Source organism: Schistocerca cancellata, chromosome 4 (genome assembly GCF_023864275.1).
Source record: "Schistocerca cancellata isolate TAMUIC-IGC-003103 chromosome 4, iqSchCanc2.1, whole genome shotgun sequence".
In the NCBI taxonomy this organism is placed as follows: Eukaryota; Metazoa; Arthropoda; class Insecta; order Orthoptera; family Acrididae; genus Schistocerca; species Schistocerca cancellata.
Window position 1 is genome coordinate 422,643,042 of NC_064629.1, and position 9,904 is coordinate 422,652,945.

The 9,904-nt window shown below is 38.7% G+C and overlaps 1 protein-coding gene across 1 annotated transcript in view; it reads right to left on the bottom strand.

Moving 5' to 3' along the window:
- Positions 1 to 9,530, bottom strand: part of LOC126184231 (tachykinin-like peptides receptor 86C) — a 415,417-nt gene extending 405,887 nt beyond the window's left edge. Inside the window, exon 1 of the mRNA XM_049926599.1 lies at positions 9,415 to 9,530. The gene's annotated coding sequence lies outside the window, so the exon portion shown is untranslated. The remainder of the gene's footprint in view (positions 1 to 9,414) is intronic.
- Positions 9,531 to 9,904: the final 374 nt, after the last annotated feature.

The window sequence follows — 9,904 nt, forward strand, 5'->3', positions numbered from 1 at the left end:
TACTCTAATAACTCTTCCTCTTGGGTAGTTTTAATATTATTTCTATAGCACGACATTGTCTCTTTAAACAACCGACGAATAATGCTTAGAGATTGATAACAATTTTGAAAGAATAATCTTATTTAAAGAGTGACTAACAGTACAGTCACTCTGTTCTCTTTTCTCTCCATACTGTATGAAGTAATGTCAACTTAAGCCAAAGCTTGCATTTGGTTTCAAAGAATTGTTTCTCCTCAGAGTAATTAGAATACTGTTAGTACGTTCTCTCATAATCCCTTAATTAGAGGATTCGCTTTCACTCATGTTATGAGATCAATTTTCAATTTCCAGCGACTGGGAGTATTTTTGCTGCGAAACCATAATTGGATATTAGTGCTGCTTTTCCGGCGATGCTGCACTGCTGGACCAAATGAAGCTTGGGGCGGACTTAGATTAACATATTTATACTGCACTGAAAATTAAATTTTACGGTCTGCCGAACGGCTTAATCGGTTATCCTCCACTCTCACAATTCTGCATTTCACAGGATCTGAAAGCTAGCCTAGAGGACACCGATTCATCTTCAGATGGAATGAGGTACTATAGTAATTTAAGACAGATACATAAAGATGAGTTTGTTCAAAATGAGGAAAATTATCATCTTCTCACAACAATGTAAACACATACATTTTGGAAATTTATATAAACCGAGGGAGTAAAGAAATTTAACAAACTAGGAACATTTAAAATGCCGGTTTTCTAAATTTATAAATATGGAACAAAATAAAGTTTCCCCAATACTCGGATAATCAATTAGAACAGTATGAAAAATTTACGTGTTTTATTAATATAAATTATCAATATAACCGTTCTAATGATAAGAATAGGAGTAAATACAGTTATAAGGAAAGCAATATGAAATATTGGGGTTGGACAAAAATATGGAAGTACCAAAAACATAACACATTACCATACGCAATACAATGTAGGCAAACAGTTGTCATTACAAACAGCTTCCAATCGTCTCTGAATGAATAAATACAGGTCCTGTATGGTTTTCAAGGTAATTTTATCATTTTTCCTGCAAAATAATGGCAAGTTCAGATAACGCTGCTGGAGGTGGATAGCGATCATACACCATTCTCTCCGAAGTAGACCACACATGCTTAATAATATTGGGATCTGGTGAATGTGGTGGCTTTAGGAGATGCGACAATTTATCCTCGTGCTCACAAAACCAGTCCTGGACGATGCGAGCTGTGTGAACAGGGCCCTGTCGTCTTGGAACACACTATCATCATTGAGGGACAAACCCGATCAGCTAAAATGGTCACATAATACTTGGCAGTAATTCGACCTTGCAGTGTATCTATGGGGCCCATGGAATAACTTCATATGGCTGCCCAATCAGTGTTAAACTCTTGGAACATAAACTCAGGCAAAAGTTGGAAACAGTGTGAAACAAGACTCATCTAACCAGTTGACTTTCTAGCATTACTTCGAAGTCCAAGTGCTATGGGTTCGGGGCCACGTTTACCTGTTACGGACATTTGCTTCATTAAAGTGTGGTTTTGCAGTTCCATGGCGTCTTGCAATTCCCTGCTTATGGAACTCCCTCCGTGTTGTTTTGGTGCTGACAGAGTTCGTGAGCGCGACACTGAGTTCGGAAGTGACTTTTGCGATTACCCTGCTCTTATTTTTCGTCACAATCCTCTTCAATGACCGCCTGTCGTGATCATTAAACACAAACAGCTTCGTCCGCGCTATAGGTTGAGGTATGATGTTCCCTCACTTTCCTTGTATACAATACAAGCCGTCCATACGGCGCCTCTTGAAACATCAAACACTTCTGCTACAGAAGCGCCCACGATACGAGCTCCAATAGTTTTCCCACTTGAGAATTCACTTAACTCCGACGTAATGTACGCACGACTACACAGAACAGTGTTCTAAACACGGATTACACTTCTGACACTTGCAACGCACTGAGGACATTGCAAAGGTGCTGTTTGTGTTCAAATCCAACAGCGCAACCTATAGGCTTGGCTAGCACCTGCATTTATATTGAAACATGCATTTCCAGCAGTGTTTCCATATTATTGTCCAAAGCCTGTATGTTCATGTTCATTTAGAAAAGTTACTGAACTTTTCCTATGATCATGTCAAATTTTAAGAAAACATTTTCAGTTTCTAAAAGCAGTTACAAGGTTAACTCATTTCTACATAGATATTAATTATAAAAAATTGTACATTAGTAAACTATTCATCTCAGTATTCCTAGAGGATAAAAAAAGCGTGGAAATTATTTTTAGATATAATTCTTTTAGAAGTTCCTTAGGAACAGAAGGAATATGACGAATATTTGGGTAATCCATTGTCCATAGCTAACTTAACATTTTGCCGTCCGCACGTCTCGTACAAATTTATTCGCTTGGCGCCGGCAGCGCTAGTTCAGATTACTTGGCTTGTCGCCGGCCGCTTGTTACCTTTCCGTTGATGACAAGCTTCAAACACATTGACTTTTGCGCGCTTTAATTTTCCTGAAATCCTCTATTTTGCCGTATCGTTCCACAAACTCGAATTTTCTTTTCAAGTAACTTCTCTGCAAGTTCTACACTGTTATAATAATCATCCATACAGAGCTGATGCCACATTCCATCAGAAGGTGTCAATAGTTCCATCACTGTTTTTGCTAAAGGCTGTCCAGCGCCGGAATATATCTTGAATGAGGAAATGTATCCCGTACTCGAATCACACAGTATCCCAATGAGTATGCCGTATTTCGTAATTTTCGACGGATTGTAAACTTTAAAATTTAACCGTTCACGCCACGGTATCATTCCTTCAATTTGAGATGTTTTGACTTAGATTAAAGGTTTCTTTAAGCTTTTGAATTAATAATCAATTACGAATTGCACTTTGACAAGCCGGTCGGCATTATCCGGTTTATTATTGCTGTCGGGAACATGTAAAAATGATAATATTTGTCTGAATCGGTTGAAGGACATCGTTTTGCGAAATATCGGTGTGTCTATCAACGGATTCGTTGACCAAAACCATCTATCCATACTTTTTTACAATTCCCATAAGGATAGCAAGCCCAAAGCATTTTCTAAGTTCGGGTCCCGTAACGTCGAAAAATTTGACATTTTTTAATCCAGTTTCCTTCTATTGCAATTTTGACTGTAGTACTTGTTGGTTTCGTTGCTAATATATTCAATTACATCATTGCCAGTATATAATTTTACGATATCCTCGACGCTCTGAGTATCTTTGGGAAATATGTTTGGACCCGGGGATCCTTCAAATTTATTATTGGTCCTCGGTAAATCAAAGTCTGACCACTGTGCACTGTTCTTCGCCTGATTCAGCCAAATCAGTTGGCAACTGTAGCGTTCGCCGAATTCTTCTTGGTCGTATTTCACTATCTTCCTATGATTCTGCTTCACTTTCATTTTTTTGATATTCAATGTCTTCTTCCCAATCGGCCAAGTCGTCCGGAACGTCGGACAAGATGTCCGCGCATTCATCGTAAATAATCCTATTCTCTCTTTCGTCCGCCATGATGAAAGGGCACAAGTACTTATAAAAACAAAAAACTTGTTGACGTATGTAACTTATTGTTACCTAAACAAAACACCAACAGAATGCAAAAGATACTGAAGTGCTGTGACCGGCCACTGCGCGATACTATGCTCACGACCACACTGTGGTGTCGCCGGTTGTTGACCGCTATTTCGCGCACGACACCACTGTGGTGTCGCCGGGCGGCATAGTGTTAATTTTAGCAGCCTCTCTTATGATTACATACCATTATGAAGAAGCGCTATAAAGACAAGAATTCCTACGTACAGTGTAGATCAGCCAACTTTCGACAAATCCAAATAACCTTTTTCTTGGACAATGAAGTGTCTGAATTTGAATAAAAATATAATGATTCAAATTTTCAGATCACAGATGCAATATTTCGAAAGTAAGTTAACTGAAAATAAAAAATATAGTCTAACGTTGCATTTTATAAAGAAACTTCAAAAATTTGGATTGAAAATTGTAATTCACAATATATAAAAATATGAAGGATATGAATAATGGATGCATTACTGTTGGTGCTGGTGTGGTGGGTGCTTCCATAAACAAGGTAGCCGAAGTGCTTGGTGTTTCAAGAGGCAACCTGTGGAAGATTTATATTGATTACAAGCATAGCGGAAAAACATTGTACGCTGACTCACAATGCTGACGAAAGAGTGTGTTGAATGAAGTTTCAAGTTTCATTACTTCACAGAAGGTGAACTTTTTATCCTCCTACCATGATCTCTTCATCTATGGGACGTTGATCTTTAATCTCTCCTCCTTTCCAAAGTTTCAATTCCCCTCTCACAAAAATCAAAAGGAACAGACAACAACAGAGGCAGGGCCCTGGGCACCAAAAGTAGGCTAATATAACTAAGATTAAAAACTGTATCAGAGATTGAAACTTCCTGAGACATTAGAACCGTGAGCAGAAAACAAGATTACTTGACAATCAGTCTTCGATACAAGAAGAATTCATCTGCTGGACGAGTAGCTCACCTTGAAGTCAAGATTCCTTTTATACAGGTTTGTAACATAGCCAATAAAATGAAATGATCGTATGGCATTGTTGGCCGGGAGATCCCATTCGGGTTAGGCCGCCAAGTACAAGTCTTATTTCAATCGGCGCCACACTGGGCGACCTTCGGCCGATGATGAGGATGAAATGATGATGAGGACAACACAGCACCCAGTCCACGAGCGGATAAAATCTCCAACTCGGCCGGGGATCGAACCCCGGCCCAGTGCATGGGAGGCAAGCACGTTATTACCCAGCTAAGCAGGCGGACATCATAGTTGATATCCAGAGAGTTAATCCGAGTTCCTACTCTCTAAAATGTATTACAGTCCTTCTTTTACTCAACAGTTGTCTCTGAAGAATGCATAGATGTTAGCAAAAACCATAATGCTAGTGTGTATTGACTTAGTTTGTTTCATAGAGGAGTCTACAGCTTTTACTTCATGTGCAGTATTTTTGCCACATTATTTACATGAGTTTGTGTCCAATAAACAACTTTCTATACGATTCCTTTAAAACTAGAAGGAGTGACATTGTTTATAGTTGGTATTGGCCTCTTTATTTTGAGCTCTTTATTTAGCTTTGATCAAGTCACTTTAATAAAGACTAAATGATTCGTACTTCAGCTAAGTTACGCTTCGTCGGCAGTTTTCCCGAATTTTTCAAACGCAGCCTCTCCATCTCACTTTCTGCCTTTTAAAGGAATTGCAGAGAAAGTTGATTCTTAGACACAAACTCATGGCATGTGGTGTTAAATGAAGCGCAATAGGTTTCGTACGTAGTTCACTTTGGCAGTGATGACATGTTAAACATTAAAATGAAAGCAAATGGTTATATTAACTCGCTGTTTTTTCCGTTATGTTACGATATCAGCCACGTTTTTCTCTTGTTCCCTTTTCATCAGTCCAAAGACTTAACGTCGCACATAAATTAGTATACCACTAGAGTTTCTGAGTGTATATCTGTATCCGAATTGAAAGTAAATTAAACGTTAGTTACCACCCAGCTAAGCAGGCGGGCATCATAGCCGATATCCAGAGAGTTAATCCGAGTTCCTATTCTCTAAAATGTATTACAGTCCATCAGAATTGTTTATTGCCAATGCACAATGTCAAAACGTTTTTGTTCTCTCACAGAATTCAAGAAAGCAGTGCATAACAAGATCTGACGTGTTTTAAAGCATTGCCCACTAACTAATCACAGCTGTTATGCAGAATAATTTTTCGTGCGTTAACAATTATAAATAAACGAAAAAGACACAACTCTAGCGCTGCTTCTATGAAAAATCATTAATTATTATTAATTATGCTACATAAAGGAATTTGATCGTTTCCATCTCAGTAATTCTACCCATTTATACGTATTACTGAGCTTTATTTTTGCTATCTGTCTGCAAGCATACTTAGCGAGCCACCATGCAACGCATGGCGTAGGGTACCTTATACTATTACTGTTTTTAATAGTTATTCACTGTCTTGTTCCACTCGCAAATGAAGCGAGAGGAAAATTACTGCTTATATGCCTCCGTAGCTGAAGGTTTTCACTATCATTATCAAAAATGAATAGAGTGACATGCAGCTGATGTGACTAACACTGATAATAATCAATAATGTCTTGAAAAATCTAGTTGGTGATCATACTTATTCAAGACTTTTTCGTTCTTTGATATAACATTTATTGAGTAGAAAATAAAGGTTTAAGATAAGTGTCGAATATATATTGCTTCTGTTACTTGAGTTCCGTGTTATAAATGTTCTCTTATGAACGAATGAGATCTTACTATTACCAAAGAAACCTATAATATTCTTACATCACACATGTACCCACATGTAATTATACATGTACTCACATGTAATTATTAAGCTCATTATAGTAGAGTTACGTTTCTTGCAACGAGGTGTTTATGATACTTAAAGGAATTTGATCGTTTCCATCTCCGTAATTCCAGTCATTTATATATATTACTCAGCACGATTTTGCAACGTTATAATAGAGTCAAGCGCGACTAAAAACAATTATCTGCCACTGATTAATTCATATGATCCTACAAGTAACATGCTAATTCAGTTATGTGATTAATATGGACTTTCTAAAACGAGGGAAAATCATGTTTTTAATTATACAGATTTAATTTCTCCTAGTTAGTAATTTTAGGAATTCATTTTCATCAGGCCTTCTAATAGAGAGATTTCATGTACTTCAGGAAACGTATTTATTTGAACTTACAATTGCAGTTTCAAAATTATTTATATTAATTGTGTTGCTAACCACTTACAGTGTAAACAGGATGCGTGATTCTACGATAGATGGAGAGAGCGTCGTTCTACAGCATCTTTATCAAATACCAGAATATGAATACCATAAACGTTGACAGCACGCTCGAAAAAAACAAAAAGTACCTCCAATCTGGACCACCAAGACCAAAAAATCGGAATCACCGTGCTTATAGGCGCAGGAAGCTTGAAATAATTCCGAAAATAAGCAAATTATCCAGTGTTACAAAGTTTATAAACAAATTAGTTGCTATCGGTTCTGTTGATAACAGATGAAAGGTTATTATACATAGCGAGAGAGAAACAGTCCCTTCTGAAGGTTATCTAAAACTATTTGCTGTTCCTGGTATGGCAGCTAATATAAAAACAGCTGCTGTTGAAACTGGAAAGAAATGTCTCACTAAGTCGAATGTCGCCCACTGCTAACATATGCTGTAACTATGGGTACGGTACCACAAACTTTCCAAGAGACGTGAGGTGTTCCAAATTTATAAGCTTACTATGAGTCTAGGGAAATAAAAATTAAAGCGTGCACTGAGCTCTCTTGGAATAAATGCTACATTCACGATACTCTTCTTGTGTACAAATAACTACGAGTATTAATACCAACTACACGTTACGATGCGTGTTAATTACAGGTAATACTTTTTTCTATTCTTTTTTTTGTTATAAACGTCTAAAGCAGTCGGTAAATGCTGTTCCGGAATCGTATACAATTTTTTTTATGTTGTAGTCACACAATTACTAACAAAATGCCTGCGATAATCTGACGCGTTATGTTGGTAGATGTTTTTGACTGGAGCATCTTACGGGAGCCAAAGCGAACATTAACTGGCGTACGCAGTTCGTTCGCATCGATAGCTTTCCATTGTTACGACTTCTCACTCGGTATGATTTTCCTTGCCGTGAGTGTAATTCTGTCTTCTCCTCTTGCAACATATTATTGCCCCCACGGATCTCACATGCTCAGCTTGAGAGGAATTCACAGTAACATGTAAACCTGCAACTTTTGCTACACATTTTTAATTAATAAATTATACAATATATTGTAGAAACCCAAGGAAAGGAAGTGTACTGAGATAAGAATTCCATTACAGGTAACACCAAAGCTCTTATTAGTCTCAGCATTTCGAATCTCTAACAGAGCTGAAAAGATGCTACAACGGGCTGAATATACTTCAAAACTGTACTGAAATTGCTTTTACAATATTGTAGCTCTGAAGATTTAACACGCGTCTGTTTTTTCTCCGGTGCAAATAGTGATCCAAAGGCATTTGGATTGTCTCGTAAGTTCTAAGCCATCCCGTCGCGTTCGACAAGGATTTATGCAGTCCAGAAACCCACAGCGTATTTTCTGTAATTTTTAATTTTGTAATGTAAATAGTTCCTATATTAGTGAATTGCGGCTATTCTGTAGAGCATAAATTTTGAGCCTGTTGCTATACAGAAAAGTAACATTCATCAGAAAAGTTGCAGATTAGGTACTCCGGTAGAAACGGCCTCCGAAGAGATAACGCGTTCCTGTCTTTAAAGTTGTCAACCAATTCTGCAGCATGTTCTGCTGTAAACGTAGAAACATTAACAGAAACAAATGTATACCTTCATTCTTTTCTCGTTTCACAAACAGCATCCCTTGTTTGTCCAAAATTCTGAACTGACGAAGAACACACTCACAGTCATTTACTGTAACAAAGACAGTCAGCTGTTGCGAGAGAAATGATAGTTACGGGTTTTGCTAACAATTTCCGCTATTCATTTATTATGTGATGCTTTTCGCTAATTTTCTTAGGAACGTTAGCGCCACTGAAAGCGATAATGAGAAATGTAACTGCTGAATAATATAAGAAAAATACAAAGCAGATATAAAGGAAATAAAAGGGTAGAATACCGACTAAATAGTGACAAGACCCTATTGTTAGGCTTCTACAGACATGTTAGTTTGATTAAAAAATTAACAAGTTTTCATCTTACATAGCATATTTCACTGCAGTTGTTTCGCACAGCGTAGAACGCAACAAGTGACTGTTTACATGACTTACATTTAGCACATGGCAAATACAAATAAGTAAAGCCGGTAGAGTAGACAGCATATGCGAACACTAAACTATCAAGGCCGTAAGTCACACCTTTAATCCATAATGGTTCCACAATTTTCTGCTTACTGGAAATGGGTAGGAACAGTACGCGACGAGCCCATCACCTTAATTCTAATCGAAAGAAACAGTGCTCGTTTCTGGCCTTATGCAGAATATTTCCAAACATCGTTCTTCCAATATGCCAAAACCATTAGTTCATCAAATTAAAATGTTTTCAGAAATTAACACTTTTCCGTCTCATCTCATTTGCCCGAAAGTATGACTGACTCTTGCCCGTAGCCCATCCATCTCATATATTATATTTTACTCGCAGCTGTAAAGAAGTTGGTGCTGATATGTAACCTAGCGTCAGGATCTACATTAACTTTCTGAATCAAGCTAACGAAGTGAGTGAATGATTTAAGAACTGTTCAAAAGGCATTCCAAAAGTGAAAAACTGTCGCCAGAGGCAGAGACGGTAGAATTCCGCGGACTGTACCTGAAGTGTGAGCAGCAACAGGACATTTAAGGCGAGGAGTGACAGCGCGCAGCCGCCCGCGAACGTCTGTAGACCTGCGGCCCGCCGGCAGCCAGACCCTGCAACGCACGCGCCCAGCGCTGCCGAGCGACTGGCAACAGGGACTGGCAGCAGCGGCGTCGGCAGTTTCGCAGGCGCATGAGTAGCGCCGGGGCCACCCCTACTCCTCCTCCTGGAGGGGGATGAAGGGCTGACAGCCTACTGTCTTAGCAACCGCAGACTCGAAGGCGCATTGAGAAAACGAGACCACTGGCCTGAGAGGCAACGTCCGTTACGGTAAGGTCGGGCAGTGTCAGGTAGCAGACTGTAACGGACAAGAACTGTTGCTAAAGTCGGGCACTAGTAACAGCACCTGTGGTGCCACTGAAGTGTGAATTGCTATGGAGCAAGACCAGTCACACGTTCCTGAATGGTAAAAAAAAAAAAACACTGCATTTCGGAGAGGCAACGA